General features: G+C 40.9%; 1 long non-coding RNA gene across 1 annotated transcript in view; it reads right to left on the bottom strand.

The window, feature by feature from the left end:
• Positions 1–15,475: 15,475 nt before the first annotated feature.
• LOC129050128 (uncharacterized) overlaps positions 15,476–19,209 on the bottom strand; it is a 70,970-nt gene continuing 67,236 nt past the window's right edge. The window contains exon 4 of the long non-coding RNA XR_010137112.1: positions 15,476–15,710. This is a non-coding gene — a long non-coding RNA (uncharacterized LOC129050128). The remainder of the gene's footprint in view (positions 15,711–19,209) is intronic.

Genomic DNA, 19,209 nt, shown 5'->3' with positions numbered 1-19,209 from the left:
GCAGGAGGAGGTCAGAGGCTGTCCATGTGGCCTTATACACCAAACATTATAACAAAAGACTGCAACAAGGGCTATGGGTATCAGCCAGAAACCGTGGACAAAAGTCCATATGTTTTATAACACCACAGCCTTCCTACCACACATACCAGCAAAGTGGCTGTGTTTAGACTTAGAAATATATATACCTGAGCTATTTTACTAGGATTATTTTTCTTCTGGAATTTATGTTCTTTATGAAGGCAGTGCTCAGTTGAAGAGAGGTTTTTTTTTAATTAACAGCAAACTAATAATGTAGGATTTTCCCAAGTGTTCTCCCGTTTCTGTGAGTCCATTACAATTTGTTCTTTGCACTGACTTCTCAACACAGCACCATGAGATTTTCCTGCATCTGCACGTTTACGTAAGCAAAAAAAGTGCATTCAAATCCTTCTCTCTAAAGCATATTTCCACACAACAGCACTCATCTTGCTAGAGAGTGAGGTTGTCTGAAGACTACTTTGGGGTGCCTGAGCCAGCATGAATGGGGGCACCAGGTTATGTTCCACTTTATTTAATTTAATTAATTTATTTATTTGTTTATTTTTTTGAGATAGAGTCTCACTCTGTTGCCCAGGCTGGAGTGCAGTGGTGCAATCTTGGCTCACTGCAACCTCCACCTCCCAGGTTCAAGTGATTCTCCAGCCTCAGCCTCCTGAGTAGCTGGGATTACAGGCTCCCGCCACCATGCCTGGCTAATTTTTGTATTTTTAGTAGAGACGGGGTTTCGCCATGTTGGTCAGGCTGGTCTCGAACTCCTGACCTCAGGTGATCCACCTGCCTTGGCCTCCCAAATTGTTAGGATTACAGGCATGAGCCACCGTGCCCAGCCTTATGTTCCACATTTGAATTCCTCATTTGCAAGAGGGGGATTTTAGTAATAAAATGCTGCTGAAATTGGTCTATGTCTAAATCAGTGTCCTGAGAAACAAGATGGTAATGAGGTGGAAAGGAAGAATAGTAGGAAATGTATCTGGAAAAAATAATTCCATCAGGAAAACTTGTGATGGTCCTCTCCTTGATAGTTGGAACAGAACTCCTCTTAGGCATTTGTTCAATATCAACCCATGCCTTTTTGTTTGTTTGCTAGTTTTTCTATTTTGTTAAACTGTAAAATTCCTCTCACTTTTTGCTCATTTCTCTGATCATTAATTTTGAAATTGAGACATATTTTAATATGGATTTTTTGGTCATCATTTCCTTTCTTCAAATACTACTATTAAATGACAGAGACTGTCAAAGCGGACGGGCCATTTCTTCACTGGCTGTGTGGAAGGAGCGATTTAGCTGTGTCTTCACTGTTGTGAAGGCTGGCCTGAGGTCCTTCTTATGCAAAATCATCTCTGGTACGACATATCCTCCAAACCAGAAGTTGTAAGGCAGAAGGCTCAGACCAAATCAGGCTCATGGACATATTTTATTTGGCTCACACAAGTGAAAAAAAATCTTTTTAATAGTTGCCATCTTTTTTTTTTTTTTTTTTTTTTTGAGATGGAGTCTCACTCTGTTGCCCAGGCTGGAGTGCAGTGGCGCCATCTCAGCTCACTGCAGACTCTGCCTCCTGGGTTCCAGCGATTCTCCTGCGTCAGCCTCCCAAGTAGCTGGAATCACAGGTGTGCGCCACCACACCCAGCTAATTTTTGTATTTTTAGTAGAGACGGGGTTTCACCATGTTGGCCAGGCTGGTTTCGAACTCCTGACCTCAAATGATCCGCCCACCTCAGCCTCACAAAGTGCTAGGATTACAGGCGTGAGCCACCACGCCCAGTTCTTGCCATTTTTTTAAATTGGGAGAATTCAGATTAAAATCCTTGTTTCTGGCATCCTTTGAAAAAATCCAAAGCTCTGCAAACTAGGCATGCAATTGCCCATAGTGACAGGAGCTACCAATCCTACAGGTGGGTCCTTTCAGAAGGGGCATGTGCAGGCCAGGCTGCCGTGGTCCCCGCCTCTTCCTGATGTCTTGAGAAAAGCTTGGCTGTTGTAGGCATCTGAGATTCCAATCCTAGGAGATTGTTCAGTGGCTGTCACCACAAACAAACAAATAAAAACACTGGCACTTCTCAATATTATTATAAGAACCCACAGTGATATGTCAATATTTGGGAAAAGAGGTATATGAGTCAGCCTACACATGAGCATGTGCTTATTAATTTAGTTCTGTGGTGGGGTGAGATGTCCACGGTTCACTATGTGGCCATACATTCTCCTCACTCCCACCTCAGCAAGCCCTAGAGAGGGCAGAGTGTTCATTTCAGATGCTGCCCGGGCCATGAGTGCCTGCCCTCACAAATGCCATGGTGTTGGTCATGCCATTTAACCTCTCCTAGTCCCAGTATTTCTCTGTAAGACAAGGATGCTGCAATGGTAAAATGAACAAATGCATATTTGCACAGATCTGACTAAATACATGTTGCCTGCTTCTGTTCTCCTTCAAGCCAATAACAAGATTGAGCTGGCAAGCTCCTTCCCTGCACTGACGGCCAACCCAGTCAAAATGTTTGTTGCCCAAAAGCACACAGAGCCTTCCCTGTGGAGAAGCGATGTAATGTGGTTCTCCGGTGAATACAGAAAGCCCCTTCTGCCGCAGCCTGGGCATCCTGGGAGCTCAGGTGCCCCCGAGCCAGGCAGGATCTCTCGGGATTGTGTCTTCCCTGGGGATGGTAGACATGACGTGTCCTTTGTCATGGTCATTACTGAACTGCAACTACATTAAAAGGAAGTATGGAGACTGTGAATTTGAGATCACATTTCAGAGTGGAGCCCAAGGCTTCCAGTTAAGTGTGAACAGTGTATGGGAGATAACAATGGGGAGTGAGATATGCTAAAAGTGTTATACATGAATTTACATTCAATAAAAAACCCTTCCAGCTATAATTATCACATTTTTGCTAATATTGAGATACTAGATGTCAGATTTAATATTTGAGTAAACTAATTAAAGAATGTTTTTGCCTAGCCTTGACAAACAATCTTTTCTATTGAAAGTTTCGAAAGTGCTTTTTTTGTTTTGGCTGAAACTGATCTACATGACCAGCACTTTTGGGGGTTGAAACCACCAGAGCATCTTGCCTCTGCGTTTCCTTTTCTCCATCCCTCTCCACCTCTTTCTCTCATTCCCAGCTCTGTTTTGTGTTCTTATTGTTAAGGGCACAATTTTCAGACTGTGTTAATGTGTCTTTTTTATGCATTTGCCAAATAGTTCTAGGTGGAATTGCCTCTTAAGATTTCTCCTTTGGCTGTGGCACATTCCGACTCAAATTGTTGTGCTCAGTAGGGCCATCGTCACATTATAAAAGGGAAAATGCTTCATCGTGTGTTATAGAGCAAGATGGAATCTTCGCTAAGGAGCTTGGGGATCAAAGTGGAGGGAAAAGATTAATTTTTATGCATCGAATCATTATGGAGGGAGAAGGAGACATCAAGATTGCCAGAGAGATTTTCTCATCTAATATCGACATAGACAATGTGTTGAGATGACTGTTGGCTCCGTTCTCAGATTTGTTTCTACTGTTAAAGTGCTCAGATCTAGGTCATAAGCTTATTTACATGTATTTCAGGTTTTAGAAAGATACTTCCTTTTAAAAAGATATCTTCCCAGGATTTAAGTACACCTAAACATATTTTGATTATTTTTACTCCATAAAAATGCATTGCTATGTTTCAGACATAATAAAAGACAGGAAAAAAGTTTTAAAAAATTCACTCTTTACTAGGATAATTCAGCAACTCTAGTGAAGTAGTCCCTTTTAAATGATGCTACTTGTTAACCTGCTTGCAAACATAAGTACATGATTTTATATTCTGTTTCTTTGGTTCACCTGATATTATGCTAACATGGGTTTTTCACACCCTTACATAGATTATGTCAAGCACCTGTGCCCAGTTTATTAAGCTCTTCTGTCGTTAAACATTTAGACAACTTTCTCTCGTATTTTTCTACTTTTATAGAAAAATGCCAGGTGCGGTGGCTCTCGCCTGTAATCCCAGCACTTTGGGAAGCCAAGGTGAGAAGATTGCTTGAGCCCAGGAGTTCGAGACCAGCCTGGGCAACATAGCAAGACCCCAACTCTATAAAAAAAAATTTTTTTTTAATAGCCAGGCATGGTGACACACACCTATGGTCCCAGCTACTAGGAGGCTGAGGTGGGAGAATTACTTGAGCCCAGAAAGTTGAGGCTGCGGTGAGTTGTGATCGCACCATTGTGCTCCAGCCTCAGCAACAGAGCAAGAGCTGTCTCAAAAAAAAAGAAAAGAAAAAGAAAGATATATATGTATTTGTGCATCTGGATTTTGTCATATTTCGTAGAACAAATTCTCCAAAGTGGAATCTCTGCATCAAATGTTATAAATAATTTTCAGATTTTGATGCAAAGCACATTTATTTTTCAATGAATTCCACCAATTTTCACCTTAACTGCATAAGAATGCCCTTTTACTACATCAAGTGCCATTTTAGTCAATTTGATAAAGGTATCTTTTGAACATGTAGAAAAAGAATTTGTTTTCGTAATTTGCCTTAAATTTTTTGATAAATCACAAAGTACCATATATGATAGCAATAACATTACCAACAATTACCTTCAATAAACAGTCTAACACTTAACGGCAATACATTAGTATGTTAGAGTACTGAAGAGCAGTATAGGGTGATGGTGAGTGTGGACTTGGAAGTCAGGCTGCCTGGCCTCAACGCTGGGCTCTACCACTTACCAGCAAAGTGATCCAAGACCAGGGTTTTGCAACCTTGGCACTGCTGACATTTGGAGCTATTCATAAGCTGAGCAGGGAGGATGCTATCTTGTACATCCTAGGATGTTTAGCAGCATCCCTGGCCTCTATCCTAATCACCCCCCTCCTCTTCACGCACACCCAGTGTGACAACCCAAAATGCAAACAGTGCCAAGTGTTCCTTGGGGGCAGATTACCAACCCTCTCAGTGCTTAGCTTCTGTATGTGTAAAATGGGGGATAGTAATACTCACCTCGAAGAGTTATTGTAAGGGCAAAATGGATTTGTCCCTGTAGAGCAGAGAGAAGAGGCATTGTTTGTCACTTGCCAAGGGTACAGTCAACATTGACTATTAGTCATATCAAATTTCTGATGACTGCTCTTAAATAAAATGATTGTGTATTACTTTTACTGTAAAACTCACTGCATATAATTTGAAATGTTTGGAAAAGTATCAGAAGCTAATAAGGATCTCCTACAATCTCAACAGCCAGGGACAATCCTATTAACTTTTAAGTGTGTTTTCTTCTTATGCACCTAGAAGAGTTCCTGGCACGTTATAGCTACTCAACAAAAGTGTTGGACAAATATAAAAAGTGAGATCGGGCTATGTTTGCCATCTATTAAGTTTTGCATCCTATTTTTCTTCCTTACTACCACGTACTGGCTACTTGCCCCTGTATTTGGAAATTCTTTGGAAATATGTTTTTGTTTTATATTGTTTTGTTTGGTTTTGTTTTGTTTTTGAGACTCAGTCTCACTCTGTCATCCAGGCTGGAGTGCAGTGGCACAATCTTGGCTCACTGCAACCTCTGCCTCCCGGGTTCAAGCAATTCTCCTGCCTCAGCCTCCTGAGTAGCTGGGATTACAGGCGTGCACCACCGCACCCAGCTAATTTTTGTATTGTTAGTAGAGACAGAGTTTTGCCATGTTGGCCAGGCTGGTCTCAAACTCCTGACCTCAAGTGATCTGCCCCCCTTGGTCTCCCAACATGCTGGGATTATAGGCATGGGCCACCGCGCGAGGCGGCAAATATGTTTAATTGCTGCAAAATATCAACTCTGAGTGTTCTCTAATTTAATTAACCACCGTAATTTTGAGAATATACATGATGTTTACTTTTTAAATAAATAATATATCTTCAGCTTTTTATTATGAAAATTTTTAAACATAAAAGTTGAAAGGGTAGTACAATGCATATCAGGGCACCGCATTTTTAATGTATTTTAAATGCTTGCCGTATTTATTCTCTTTATTTGTGCGTGTGTGTGATCTGCATGGATATAGATACATGTAATGAGTTGTTTGTTTTTTTTACTGTTTTGTGGGACCATTTAAAAGTAAATTGTTGGCCGGATGCAGTGGTTTATGCCTGTAATCCTAGCACTTTGGGAGGCAAAGGCAGAATAAATTTTTTAAAAATATATTGTAAAATTAAGCAATGAGCAAATTGTAAACACTGTAACATTTTACTTCTGAAGACTTCAACGTAACTCTCCTAAGAGTAAAGACATTCTACACATAACCACAATACATTTATTATACCTAAGAAAATTAACAGTAATTCTCTAACACCATCTAATATGTTGTCTGTATTCAAATTTTCCCAGTTGTCCCCAAAATGTTTTTATAGCTAGCTTTTTTTTTTCTGCCAAAATCCCAGAAAAGATCAACTATATTTGGTTGTTATAACTCTAATTCCTTTTAGTCTAGAATAGACCCACCTTTGTATTGGCTTATTAATGACTTTTTGAAGATATCAGGCCAATTGTTTTTAAGAACATTCCATTTTCTTGGTTTGTCTTATTGTTCCCTTAGAGTGTCATTTAACTTGTTTCACTAGTTCCTGGATTTCCTGAAACTATAAGTTAGGTCCAATGTCTTCCTTAGATTTAGGTAAATAATTTGGCAAGGGCACTTCGTAGGTGATTACATCCTCAGAAGGATATAACAACAGGTTGTCCCATGATCAGAGATGTAATGTTTGATTACTTGATTAAGGTGGTAACCAGTAGATTTCTTTACTTAAGGTGTATTTTTCACTTTGCACTTAGTATATAGTCTATGGGGTGCTTCTTTGGTACCACATGACTATCCTATTCCCTAAAAATTTTCCATCCAGTGGTTTTAGCATCGTTGGTGATTCTTGCCTAAACCAATCATTTCATCGGGAGTTGCAAATGGTGATTTTTCTAGTTCTGTCATTTTACTTACATTTGATAGATGCCATTGCTCGGGAAAGAAGGATTTTCTCTTTCAAAATGCAGGGTAAATGTTTACTTCTTACGTTCTTAATACTAAAGAGTGGGATAAATAAGTTTTTGTTTCTTTCTCTTTCATTTTACTATTTTTTAATTTTTATTTTTATAAAAAATTTTATTTTTATAAAAATTAAAAAAGAATAGAGACCAGGTGTGGTGGCTCATGCTTGTAATTCCAGCACTTTGGGAGGCTGAGGCAGGCAGATCACCTGAGGTCAGGAGTTTGAGACCAGCCTGGCTAGCATGGTGAAACCCCATCTCTACTAAAAATACAAAAATTGGCCAGGCATGGTGGCACACACCAGTAATCCCAGCTACTCAGGAGGGTGAGGCAGGAGAATTGCTTGAACATGGGAGACAGAGGTTGCAGTGAGCCAAGATCATGCAACTGCACTCCAGCTTGGGAGACAGAGTGAGACTGTTTCAAAAAAAAAATAAAATACAGACGGAGCTTCACCATGTTGCGCAGGCTGGTCTCGAACTCCTGGACTCAAGCAATCCTCCTGCCTCGGCCTCCCAAAGTGCAGGGATTACAGGCATGAGCCACTATACCTAGCCACTACTGTTTTTTTACTATAGATGCATGGATTTTTCTTTAATGTTTTACAATCAATTATAATAACTTCCTGATGCTCAAGCTGTCCACTGGGCACCCCTCCAAGCTGGCTTCCAGGTCTCTTGGCATCTCTCTGTTAGTCTTTGGTTTTCCTTGCTTTTTGGCTTGATGTGCCTCAGGCTTTTTTTATCATTTCCTGCCTCTGCTCTGGAATCAGCCATTTCTCCAAGGAGCCTTTGTTCTTTTTAGTCAGGAATGATATAAATAATCTTTTGATGAATACCTTTGTACATAAGATTTTTATCAAAAATTACTAGACTTGAAATTATTTTGACAAAGATTGTAAACTTTTTATGCATTTAATATATCTTGTAAAGTTGCTGTATAGAAAGGTAGTAATAACATAGATTTCCACTAATGTGTTTGAGAATGTGTATCTCACTGCATTTGTACTGACATTAATTTTTAATATGATAAGTTAATCTATGACAAGTAAGATTGAACAGCTCAGTTTATTAATGTTTATATGTTTGTTAGTTTTCATATATTTTGCCCTTTTTCTATTGTGGTACAATGTACTTATTTGAAAGTTTTAAAAGTATGCTAAACACTTTAATTCTGTTTACTGAACTTGCTTCAAATACTTTTTCTAGAGTGTTTGGTTATTTGTTTGGTTTTTTAGTGTCAGACATTTTTATTTTTTAAGTTGTCAAATCTATTTGCGTTTTCCTTGATGATTTCATCCATTTTTTTAGTGCTTAAAAATTCCTTGCCCAATCTAAGAAGAGTTAAATGTTTTCGTATATTTTCTTTTAATTTAAAAATTTTAAAATAAAACTAAGTTTTAAATATTCATACTTTTTAAACCAAGTGGAATATATTTAGGGCTATAGTTTAAGAATCTAAAAATTTTTTCCCAAAGCCAATTTTTCTCATAATGTAGGAGGGATAATCTCTCACTTTCTCTCTGGTGTGTCCTTCGTTTTATATGTTCAATATAGATACAGATATATTGATATGTATTTATTTATAAATTATATATATCAACTTATATTCATCTGTTTTTACACAAGTGCCATACTGTTTCAATTATTAAAACTTTTAAATACATTTTAAAATACCAAAACCTTTTTTCTCTCAATACATTTTTTCTTCAAGATAAACTTTAGAATAATTTTGTCACTTTCAGAAAAGATTTTGTTTCACTTAAGCTGTTTAGCTTATTTACCCTTGGAATTTTGCAATAACATTAAAACTTGCTTTGGCATGACGTAGTATATCACAACATGAAAGCACCCTAAGTTGCCCCAGGCCTCTGTGATGGTGCATGGCCACAGCACCAGTCGAGGCAGGAGGCTTAGTAACATTTAGGTCCTAAAGGCCTTACGTGTACCCCATAAATATGTACAAATATTATGTATTGCTTTTTTTACAAGGGTCTTGAGATAAAAGCAAATGTTCCCTTTTCATGTCTTAAAAAGATCAATGTGGTTACTGAAACCATTGTTTCAAATCCAACAATTGAAACACATGGTCTAAAAGGTGGAATGATATTTATAGAAATACAGGCAAATAATAGCATAAGTTTGAACTACCCTGGGAAATTTGAGATGTGCATAACTATTGGTCATGCAGACACTACATTCAGACATTCTGTTTACAGTATATATTCCGACTAAGTAGTGTTTGTTTTCCTTCTTTTTTTTTTTGACAAAGTCCTGCTCTGTCACCCAGGCTGGAGTGCAGTGGTGTGACTCACTGTAATCTCTGCCTGCTGGGTTCAAGCAATTCTCCCTACCTCAGCCTCTCGAGTAGCTGGAATTACAGGTGCCCGCCACTATGCTGGCTAATTTTTGTAGTTTTAGTAGAGATGGGATTTTGCCATGTTGGCCAGGCTGATCTCGAACTTCTGACCTCAGGTGATCCTCTCGCCTCGGCCTCCCAAAGTGCTGGCATTACAGGCATGAGCCACCACACCCAGCCTTGTATCTTTCTAATATGGGTTAATCCATCCAAGACATTACTTACTTGGAGAAAGCCATCATGGACTAAGTTTGAACATCAAGCCATATAGTAGCCCAGCTTGCAGTATGAGAAAGTGGCAAAAACATGTTCTTTGGTGTCAGATAGACATTGGTTTGAGTTTTCAATCTGCTCCTTTCCAGTATTGTGACCTTGGATAGTAACAGTATACCTGCCTTGTGGAGTTGAGAAGATTAAATGAGGGCAGTATGTAAAGAACTCAGCACATAGTAAAATGCTTTATCATATCAGCCAGATTATCCTTATCTTTAGTACAGTTGCTCCTGCTATTATTATATATTTTTGTTTATTGCTGAGGATCAAGGTGACTGAGACTTTTGATGAACCTAAGAGCTCTGCTTTGTATTTCCATATAGCAACCCAGTTATATGCAGTTCAAAGATTCTACCCATTGCTTATAGCCTTGATCATTGTCATGTTTTTCTGTAAAAAACAGTCAATGCCAACTATTAGTGACCTCTCTGGGAAGAAATACAATGTCAGTAAGATACGCATAACAAAGCCAAAGCAGGGAAAAAGTGACATCATTTCAGAGTAGGACAAAAGCAATTACAATTAAAACAAAAACCAGAATCTCCATCCACTCTTAGACTCTCCTGAGAAGGCATACTTTCAATCTAGGGCTAAGTGTAGCTGAAGTCAAAGCATTAACTTACATATTTGCCTATTTTAAGCAGTGTATCTCATGCTCTTTTCTTGGCATTAAAAGACAATATTTCTACCCGTTCTCTTAAAAGGAAATTAGGTCTTATTACCATCCTTATAACACAGCCTTTACAACAGAGGACAGCCTTTTAAAGATTCAGCCTCTAATTTAAATGTGACATTATAGAGCTGTCTGGGCATTTGGATAATTTCTTTAGACATCTCAAAGTGGCACATATAGGGTCATTAATCAGCAGCTCAATATTTTATTCATATACTGTCTGGGAAAAGCAAGAGGAAGACTGAGATCAAAGATGAGGAAGGAATTATTAGTAACATAGTGCATCAAAATAATAAGGTTTTTAAATGGGCAGGGGAGTTAAAAAAAAAAAAAGGAGAAGAGAAAAGAAAAAGAGTTAACATGGCCGAGACCTTAGGCTTCCTAAAAAAAAAGCAATCACAGGTCTAATTAGTGAAAAACACTAATTATAATCCAAGATATAGTTAGAGAGTTTCCTATGCTTACATTGGAGTAAATCCATTAACTGATTACAATAAGGTGGTCAAAGTCGCTATAGCCACTACATATAGCCTGAAAAGCTAGGGAGATTCTCTTGAATCTTTGCTTCTTCCTTCCCTTCCTGTAGACAATGTCTTTGTTCAGGTCTTGGTTATGTGTCATCTCACTTCTGACAAACACCTTAAAACATGTCTCTCTTCATCCAGGCTTCCTCACTCCATTCCCTTTTCCTCCCTCTCTGCTGCAGGAGCCATCCTGCTGAAACTCAAAGCAGTCCCTGTCAACTCTACCTAAAGTCCTTCTGTGCCTGTTCATTGCTTAAGATTTGTTCACTTTTCTGTATGCATGTTAGACGTCAATAAAAAATGACAAGAAGGAAGTAGCCATTTTAAGAGGGTCTGGGGAAACATCCAAATAACAGAAGCTGCAAAGTTGAAGATGATCAGTGGAGCACGTGTGGTCATGTTGAGGGACAGAGAAAGGCCAGTGTGGCTGAGTATAAATGGGGAAGGGCAGAGAAGAGGGCAAAGAGTGGGGCAGGATACATGACAGAGACTGTGCTTTGTTCTAAGTGAAGTGAAACCCCATTCGAGGGTTTTAAGTAGGGAGAATGGCATATCAGTTCACTTATGCTTCAGAAAGATTACTCCAGCTTCTTTATGGAAGAACTTTAAGGAGCAAAAATGAGGCAGGAAGACAAGTTAGCAGGCTGCAGCAGTGCTTTAAGCAAGAGATGGTGGTAGCTTGGAGCAGCATTGGGGCAGTGGAAATTGCAAACATTCACCACACTGTCTTTATTCGTTGAACTGCTGATGGTCATTTGGGTTGCTTTCAGTTGGAGCTATTGTAATGTCCCTGTGCATATTCTTATAGCTGTCACTTGGGGCACAGATATATGCGTTTCTGTTGAGTATATATCTGGAAGTGGAAATACTGGGTCAAAGGGTGTAGCAGACACGAACTCTAACCATATACTCCTGGCCTTTACTTCAACGGTCCGGAAGTGGCTTGCTGAAAACACAGGCATCTCTCTGCTGAGGGACTTTTATTCAGCCATGGTTGAATATTTGGCCCACACGAGCCCAGAGGTATCAGAAAAATAACTCTCCCTGGTATGAACTGAATGCTTGTGTCCCCCCAAAATCCATGTGTTGAAACCCTAATCCCCAATGTGATGATATTTGGTGGGGTCTTCTGAAGGTGATTAGTTATTGAGAGTAGAACTCTCATGAATGAGATTAGTGCCCTTATAAGAAGAGACATGAGAAAGGTGAGATATATATATACATATATATATATATATATATATATATATATATATATATAATCTCACGATATGAGGATACAGGGAGAAGGAGGCCGTCTATGAGCCAGGAAGAGGGCCCTCACCAGAAGAACTCAGCCTTGCTGGTGCCTGATCTTGGACTTCCAGCCTCCACAATAGTGAGAAGTAAATGTAAATGTAAGTCAACCAGTCTTGATACCTTGTTATAGCAGCCTGAACTAACTGAGGCAACCCTAGAAGCAACATTCAGTAGGTAAATCTGGTTGATCAAACACCAGATCCCTTGCTCCTTACTTGGGATAACTCAATTCCACACAGACTCTCGGAGTTCCTCAGCAGGACTGAGCTCCAATTGCTTACTGTGGTAACTACACAATAAGGCACGCTTATTGGCTTTATTCCCTTCCCTGTACCACTTTCAAATTCCCCTGCTGGTGTTTCCACGTTCCTTCCAGCCCTGCTGCCTTGGTTGTGCTCTGATGCCTTAACATAACTGGTTTTATTTGCTTCTTTCTCATTGTAGCCAGCTTTTATAATGTGTAAGGGTTGGTCTGGTACATGCTGCTCAGCCAGTTATTAGAGTAGAGCCTCTGAAAATTTTTATGTAGCTATTTATATTATACAGCTCAGCTTGCCTGGGAGCCTTCAGTCAGCAACTTGGATTGGCCCTTCCATCTAGAATTGTCAACAGTGAATGTTAGAAACAAGCTAGAAATGAAGACAAGAATTTGCCATAGTGCACCCCCAAAAGGAGCATTGATGAAGGTCAACTCACTCAATATTCTATTAACCCTTAAGTGTGTGGAATAGGGGCTACAGTGGCAAGCAACTGGACAACCTTTACTGTCAGAACAAGTCCTTCTTTCTCTACATTGTCTGTAGAGCATTGATGTATTTTTATATCTAATGATTTGCATAACAAAAGCACCATGGCCGGGTGCGGTGGCTCACACCTGTAATCCCAGCACTTTGGGAGGCCAAGGCAGGCAGATCATGAGGTCAGGAGATCGAGACCATCCTGGCTAACACAGTGAAACCCCATCTCTACTAAAAATACAAAAGATTAGCCAGGTGTGGTGGTGGACGCCTGTAGTCCCAGCTACTCGGGAGGCTGAGGCAGGAGAATGGCGTGAACCCAGGAGGCGGAGGTTGCTGTGAGCCAAGATCGTGCCTGGGTGAAAAAGCAAGACTCCATCTCAAAAAAAAAGAAAAAGGAAAAGCACCATGTGCCAAAGTGTGAAGAGCAATTTGTGTACACACGTTTTTCACCGGGACTATACCTTCTCTTAAGGAATACTGTTACTGGTCCAAGTTGTTTCACTCATAGTTTGTTTTCTTTCTATTGATCTTGAAAATGACATCTAATACACAGGTACGCTTTGTTTAAGAATTTCTTATTTTCTCTTCTTTCACAGCCCTCTTCTTTGTCTTGAAATGTTGGAAAAGAGAACCTAAGTAATTATTACGTTTAAGTTAAAAATTTAACCCCAAACAGGCTGTGCTGCAAAAAGAGGGCCTTAAGAGGATAAGATTTTACTAATCTCTTAAAAAATAATTTTTAAAGATGTTTATTAAGCATCTACTATGGCCAAGTGTGGTGGCTCACGCCTGTAATCCCAACACTTTGGGAGGCCGAGGCGGGTGGATCTCCTGAGGTCAGGAGTTCAACACCAGCCTTGTCAACATGGCAAAATCTTATCTCTACTAAAAAAAAATACAAAAAATTAGTTGGGCGTGGTGGCAGGCACCTGTAATCCCAGCTACTCAGGAGGCTAAGGCAGGAGAATTGCTTGAACCCAGGAGGCGGAGGTTGCAGACAGCCAAGATCGTGCCACTGCACTCCAGCCTGGGCAACAGGAGTGAAACTCTGCCTCAAAAAAGAAGAAAAGCATCTACTATGTGCCAGCAACTGAGAATATAAAGGATAACAAAAGAAATAAAAAAAAATTGTACTCCCATGGGCATTCTAGAAGGAGAGAGAAAGGACAAATGAATAAGTGAAATATATAGTATGCCAAGTGAAGGAAAGTGCTGTGAAAAGCAGAGAAGGGCATATCCCTTCACTCATCTGCCCAAATGCAGCAGGAAAGAGTAAATAATCCTGGTGGGTCAATTCTAAAGCAGGAGAGTCCCAATATCCAAACCAGTAGGAATACTCCTCCAAGGGATCCCGACCTACAGAGCTGAGAAGAGGTCTGGAATTGCCAATGGAAGAAGTAATTCTTCTGCGTGTCAGGTCCAAAGAGTAAAGAATCTAAGACTAGGAAAAGAAGAGCCCAGTTGGGGGCTGGGGGTGCTGGGAGGCAGGAATGGGTCTATGAGCGTGGATCAGAACCAAATTCATGAGGGAAGAGCCTGGAAACAGTGAGTTCCATGGTGCAAGCTACAGGGAATTCCTGCTGGGCTGAGGAACTTATGCAAAGCTGGCAAAATCAATGACCAATATCTAAATACTTGCTTCTAGACCCTTGACTAAGACACTTTCTAGGAGTTCTCTTCGGGACACATACTGTTTCTTATGACCTCACTTACTACTATTTATTCACATGGGAGAATGCAATGGAAATGATTTTAAAATATCTTGTTTCATTTACATGTGAATGTAGAGAGGGCCTACTGCCCAGATGCTCAAGGACCACAGCAAAATGAAGATGCCAAACTTTCAACGCCTAACTCAGGGGCCGATGAGTCTCCTGAATCCCTCCACCCACAGAGCTGTCCTCCACTCCATGCTGGGGATAAGCGATGCCACATCTGCCAACTGAGGGAAGTCACCCCTCTTTCAGGGGAGTGGAGGAAGCCAGGCAGAGGCACAATCTCAGGCAGAGTCCCGCGGAGAGCAGCTTCCACCTGATACCGCTGGGGACCTCTGGTGTGTGACTTATGTCTCAGAATTGTACTAATTTGAGGCGGAGGAGCTGAAACTTTCACACCACTCTATCCATCTATCTACTGGCCAAGAGCTGCCCCAGGAAGGTCTAAATACCTAGACAGGGCTTGCTCTCCAGTACAAAGCAAAGCAGGCTGAGGGCAGTCTCCCCAAAACAGCTGAAGGTGCTGGCTGGCAACAGTGAAAACCTAACAGCCTGAAGATTTTCTCTCTCTCTCTCTCTCTCTCTGTCTGTCTTCTCTCTCCGTGTGTCTCTCTCTGTCTGTCTGTGTGCATGTGTCCTCTCTGTCTCTGCTTCTTTCTATCTCTTTCTCTCTGTGTATTTCTCTATCTCTGCAACTCTCTGTCTTTCTCTGTCTCTCTCTGTCCCTGTCTTTGTATTTCTCCCATTCTGTCTCTGTCTCTCTGTCTCTGTCTCTCTCTGTCTCTCTCTCTCTCGTGTGTGTACACACACACACACACACACACACACACACACACCACACAGTAAAAAGGAATCTGAAGAATTCTGGTCAGAGCACCAGCATTTTGTACTATTGTGAACTCCTGCTAAATATTTTGATTCCATATGTTCCATTGTCCAAACAAACAAATGCAGTACAAAACCACTGCAGCTGGTGCCTCCACCATAGGATGTGTTTTGACATAAATGCTTCACTTGCATCTTCAGTAAGGTGACATGCTATGTCTTCGAGTAGAGGTGGTGATCCTGTTTGCAGACAGCTCAGATAAACAGGTTATTCCTGGAAAAGAGAAAGGCACTGTGGTCATCATCCACATAAGGCAATTAAGAGTTGACTGTATTTAAAACAGATCAGGTGATCCTATGGAAACTGCAACTGAACCCCCCTCCACCTGTGCTTTTTTTTTTTTTAGTGGAGAGGCCCTAGTATGATTATTTCTAGTAGTACTTTTCACATGTGCCTCTTCCTTAACTCTCTCTGTTGGGTTGAGTGAGCAGAAGGTATGGGCAGAAACTAAGCTGGTAAGTTAGTCCTTTACGGAATAGGCAGGCCCTACCTTACTGATAAACCCCCTGAATCAGAGAGCACCTGAATATCCCTGTTTCATTCCTGCCCACTTCATCCCTTCAGTAGATAGTGTCCAGTAGCCATGGGTGTCCAGGCAAAACAACCACAGCTTATGAACATGCATTCACTTAACAAATACACATAGTCAGGTCCCAGCACATGCACAGCCAAGACTTTTCCCTGTAGGTCATCACTCTCACACATTGTTCCCAGGAGCATCGTGTGTGTAAGTCAGTGGCTACTCTAATCTGTTTGGTGTTTGGATTTCATTTTGAACGGGGTCTATGAGTATCACTGCATTAGGTACTTTTTGTGATGGATGAAACAAACACCTGAAGAGAGACGATGTCAACTGGCCAGACCTGAATAAGAGTGAACCTATTTACAGATTAAGTTCAACTATGACAGACATCTTCCTTTGTTTTCATCGTTAAGTAAGCTGCCTTCCTACATCTATGGAGTCATGGCCCTGCTGTATAGACCTGCTGTAAGACAAATACACTAGGAAATATTGAATTTCCATTTTATTTAGAGATTTCCTGCTGAAATATCTCTGTGGGGGCTGGATGATTTAACTAGCTGACATATTATTCAGATCTTTTCCCAGAAGTGATTAGCAAACTAGATCACGACTTCAGTTGAGGTTTCTCTTACTGGTAACTTGATATAAGTGCTCCTTTTTCATTTCAAATTTCTGAGCAAACTGAACCTAATTTTGTAAAAGTGACTGGATACATCTGGGTGTAATTGCAAAATGAGTTTAACCAGGAAGGTAAAATAATTTTATACATAGACATCAAAATTTCTAAGAACAAGGAGAGAGGAAGAGGAACTGGGACTCATGCATCCTGGAATGACAGAATGCAGCTGTTGATGACATCTGTAGAGCCAGCTGTTGGCACTCGACGTGACAATGTCTCTTGCTACGCATGGAGAGGGATGTGTGTTCACTTCTGATAAAATAATGCACTGTCAGCATACGCGCTCAATAAGCTCTAAAGCATTGATTTGGGACCAAGGGAAAGTGATTTAACCAAAATGCAAGTCTTTTTTTTTTTTTCTCTCAAAATAAGATACAACTTAATTCATACTGTGGCTGAAATGCAAACATACTTGAAGTCCCTAATTCATTTGCTCTTACCTCTCCCCTTTTTCCTACCTCTCCCCAGCTCTGTTTTTCACAGATTTATGTCCATAGCTGAAAACTCGGAAGCATTCAATATTGAACCACTCATGAATTTGATAATAATACCATATATCAAGTACTTTTTAATTTACAGGTCTTTTTTTTTTTTTTTTTTTTGAGGCAAGTTCTCTCTGTCACCCAGGCTGGAGTGCAGTCGCATGATCTCAGCTCACTGCAACCTCCACCTCCCAGGTTCAAGCAATTCTTGTGCCTCAGCCACCCAAGTAGCTGGGATTACAGGCATGTGCCACCATGCCCGGCTAATTTTTGAATTTTTAGTAGAGACAGGGACTTGCCATGTTGATCAGGCTGGTCTTGAACTCCTGACTTCATGTGATCTGCCCTCCTCAGCCTCCCAAAGTGCTGGGATTACAAGTGTGAGCCACTGTACCTGGCCCACAACACACTTTTATATAGATTATTACATTCAAGTCACTTAGTGCCCTTATGAGGCTTCTTGTGTTGTCATCCCATTGTGCAGATAAGGAAACTGAGACTCAGGGTGGTCATGACAGGTTAAGTGACTTGCCCTCGGTCCTGAGATTTTGGAGTCCTGGGTGAGAACTCAGTTTAGTTATTTTGTTTTGTTTTTACTACCTAGCACCTCATATATCAATTTGCAATTCCCCCATGGACCTATACGATGACATAAGAGCAATGAAATAAAAACAGCATCTTAAGACACTTCCGGCCAGGTGGGCTCACGCCTGTAATTCCAGCACTTTGGGAGGCTGAAGCGGGCAGATCACTTGAGGCCAGGAGTTCGAGACCAGCCTGACAAAAATGGTGAAACCCCATCTCTACTAAAAATACAAAAAAAATTAGGTAGGTGTGGTGGCATGTGACTGTAATCCCAACTACTCAGGAGGCTGAGGCAGGAGAATCACTTGAACCAGGGAGGCGGAGGTTGCAGTGAGCCCAGATTGTGCCATTGCACTCCAGCCCGTGCAACAGAGCAAGACTTCATCCCAAAAAAAAAGAAAAAAAAAAAGACACTTCCTTTACTTGACGGTGTCTCATGTTGTGGAGGATTGGTCTTCATTCAATTCTTCTGCTAAGAAATGACTGCCCTTCATATGGCAGAAGACACAATTGCCTACTGCATAAAATGAAAAGGTTTTATGCAGGGATCAGAAGGGCTCCTATGCTCAGAGCTCCACCCCATCTAAGGTCAGTGGTCTGAAAGTCCACCTTTCTTTAGGGTACCTTACTCTTTGGATCTCTTTTAAAATGCAAATGTCTGGGGAAAGTAACACATTGATTTAATTTGTGCTAAGATGTTTGTGCTGATTCACTCAATTCAGCTGCATAATGACAGAGACACCTAGGACAGCCCAGAAAGAGTCCAGTGTGCTAAAAAGGAAGGGGTGGGCAATGGAGAAGAGTGGAAATTCAATAAACACACGTGCTTCTGAAAAGATTCCAGCTGGAAGTTCTTGGGACTGAGAACCCAGGAGCCTAGACCCAGCACATCTTCTTACGAGGAGTTGTGAGAACCAGCCTTACCTCTGTGGGTACCAGGAGTGGGAAGAGGACAGGGCAGCCAGCAGGAGAGTCCTGGGTTCTCTCAGATTTGAGCTCAGGGGTCTCCGAGGAGGCCAGCCTTGGGCTGCCAGCTAGTTTCACCTGGGCTGCCTCAGCAGAGCTGGGAACATGGGTGGAGGGGGCCAGACAGGGTGCTGTGCGCTAACTCGGCCCACGGAGGGTGACTTCCAGTGTTGTCTGGCTGTGGAAGCCAGAGTTGGCAACCTCCTCTTTGTGTCTGACAAATCCCTGGGTTGCTGTTCGTACACTGATTGATACTACCATTATGGCAAACCGGTGTGAAGGCAGGAACTATCAGGTGAAGTGATTTCTGTATTTTTATTTTGCTGGGAGAGAAAAGAACCTGGTAATAGGAAAGCATGGGGATTAAGGTTTAAATTAAGATCTCAGGCCTCAACTATTCTTTTGTGGATTGCTGCTCTGAGAATGGAGAAATCTGGAATTCCCTGCTTTATGATTAAAGCTATGAGGGCTAAGAAT

Source organism: Pongo abelii, chromosome 16, assembly GCF_028885655.2.
Source record: "Pongo abelii isolate AG06213 chromosome 16, NHGRI_mPonAbe1-v2.0_pri, whole genome shotgun sequence".
NCBI classification, from domain to species: domain Eukaryota; kingdom Metazoa; phylum Chordata; class Mammalia; order Primates; family Hominidae; genus Pongo; species Pongo abelii.
The sequence above is the reverse complement of the archived record's forward strand: the minus strand, read 5'-3'. Positions and strand labels throughout refer to the sequence as shown.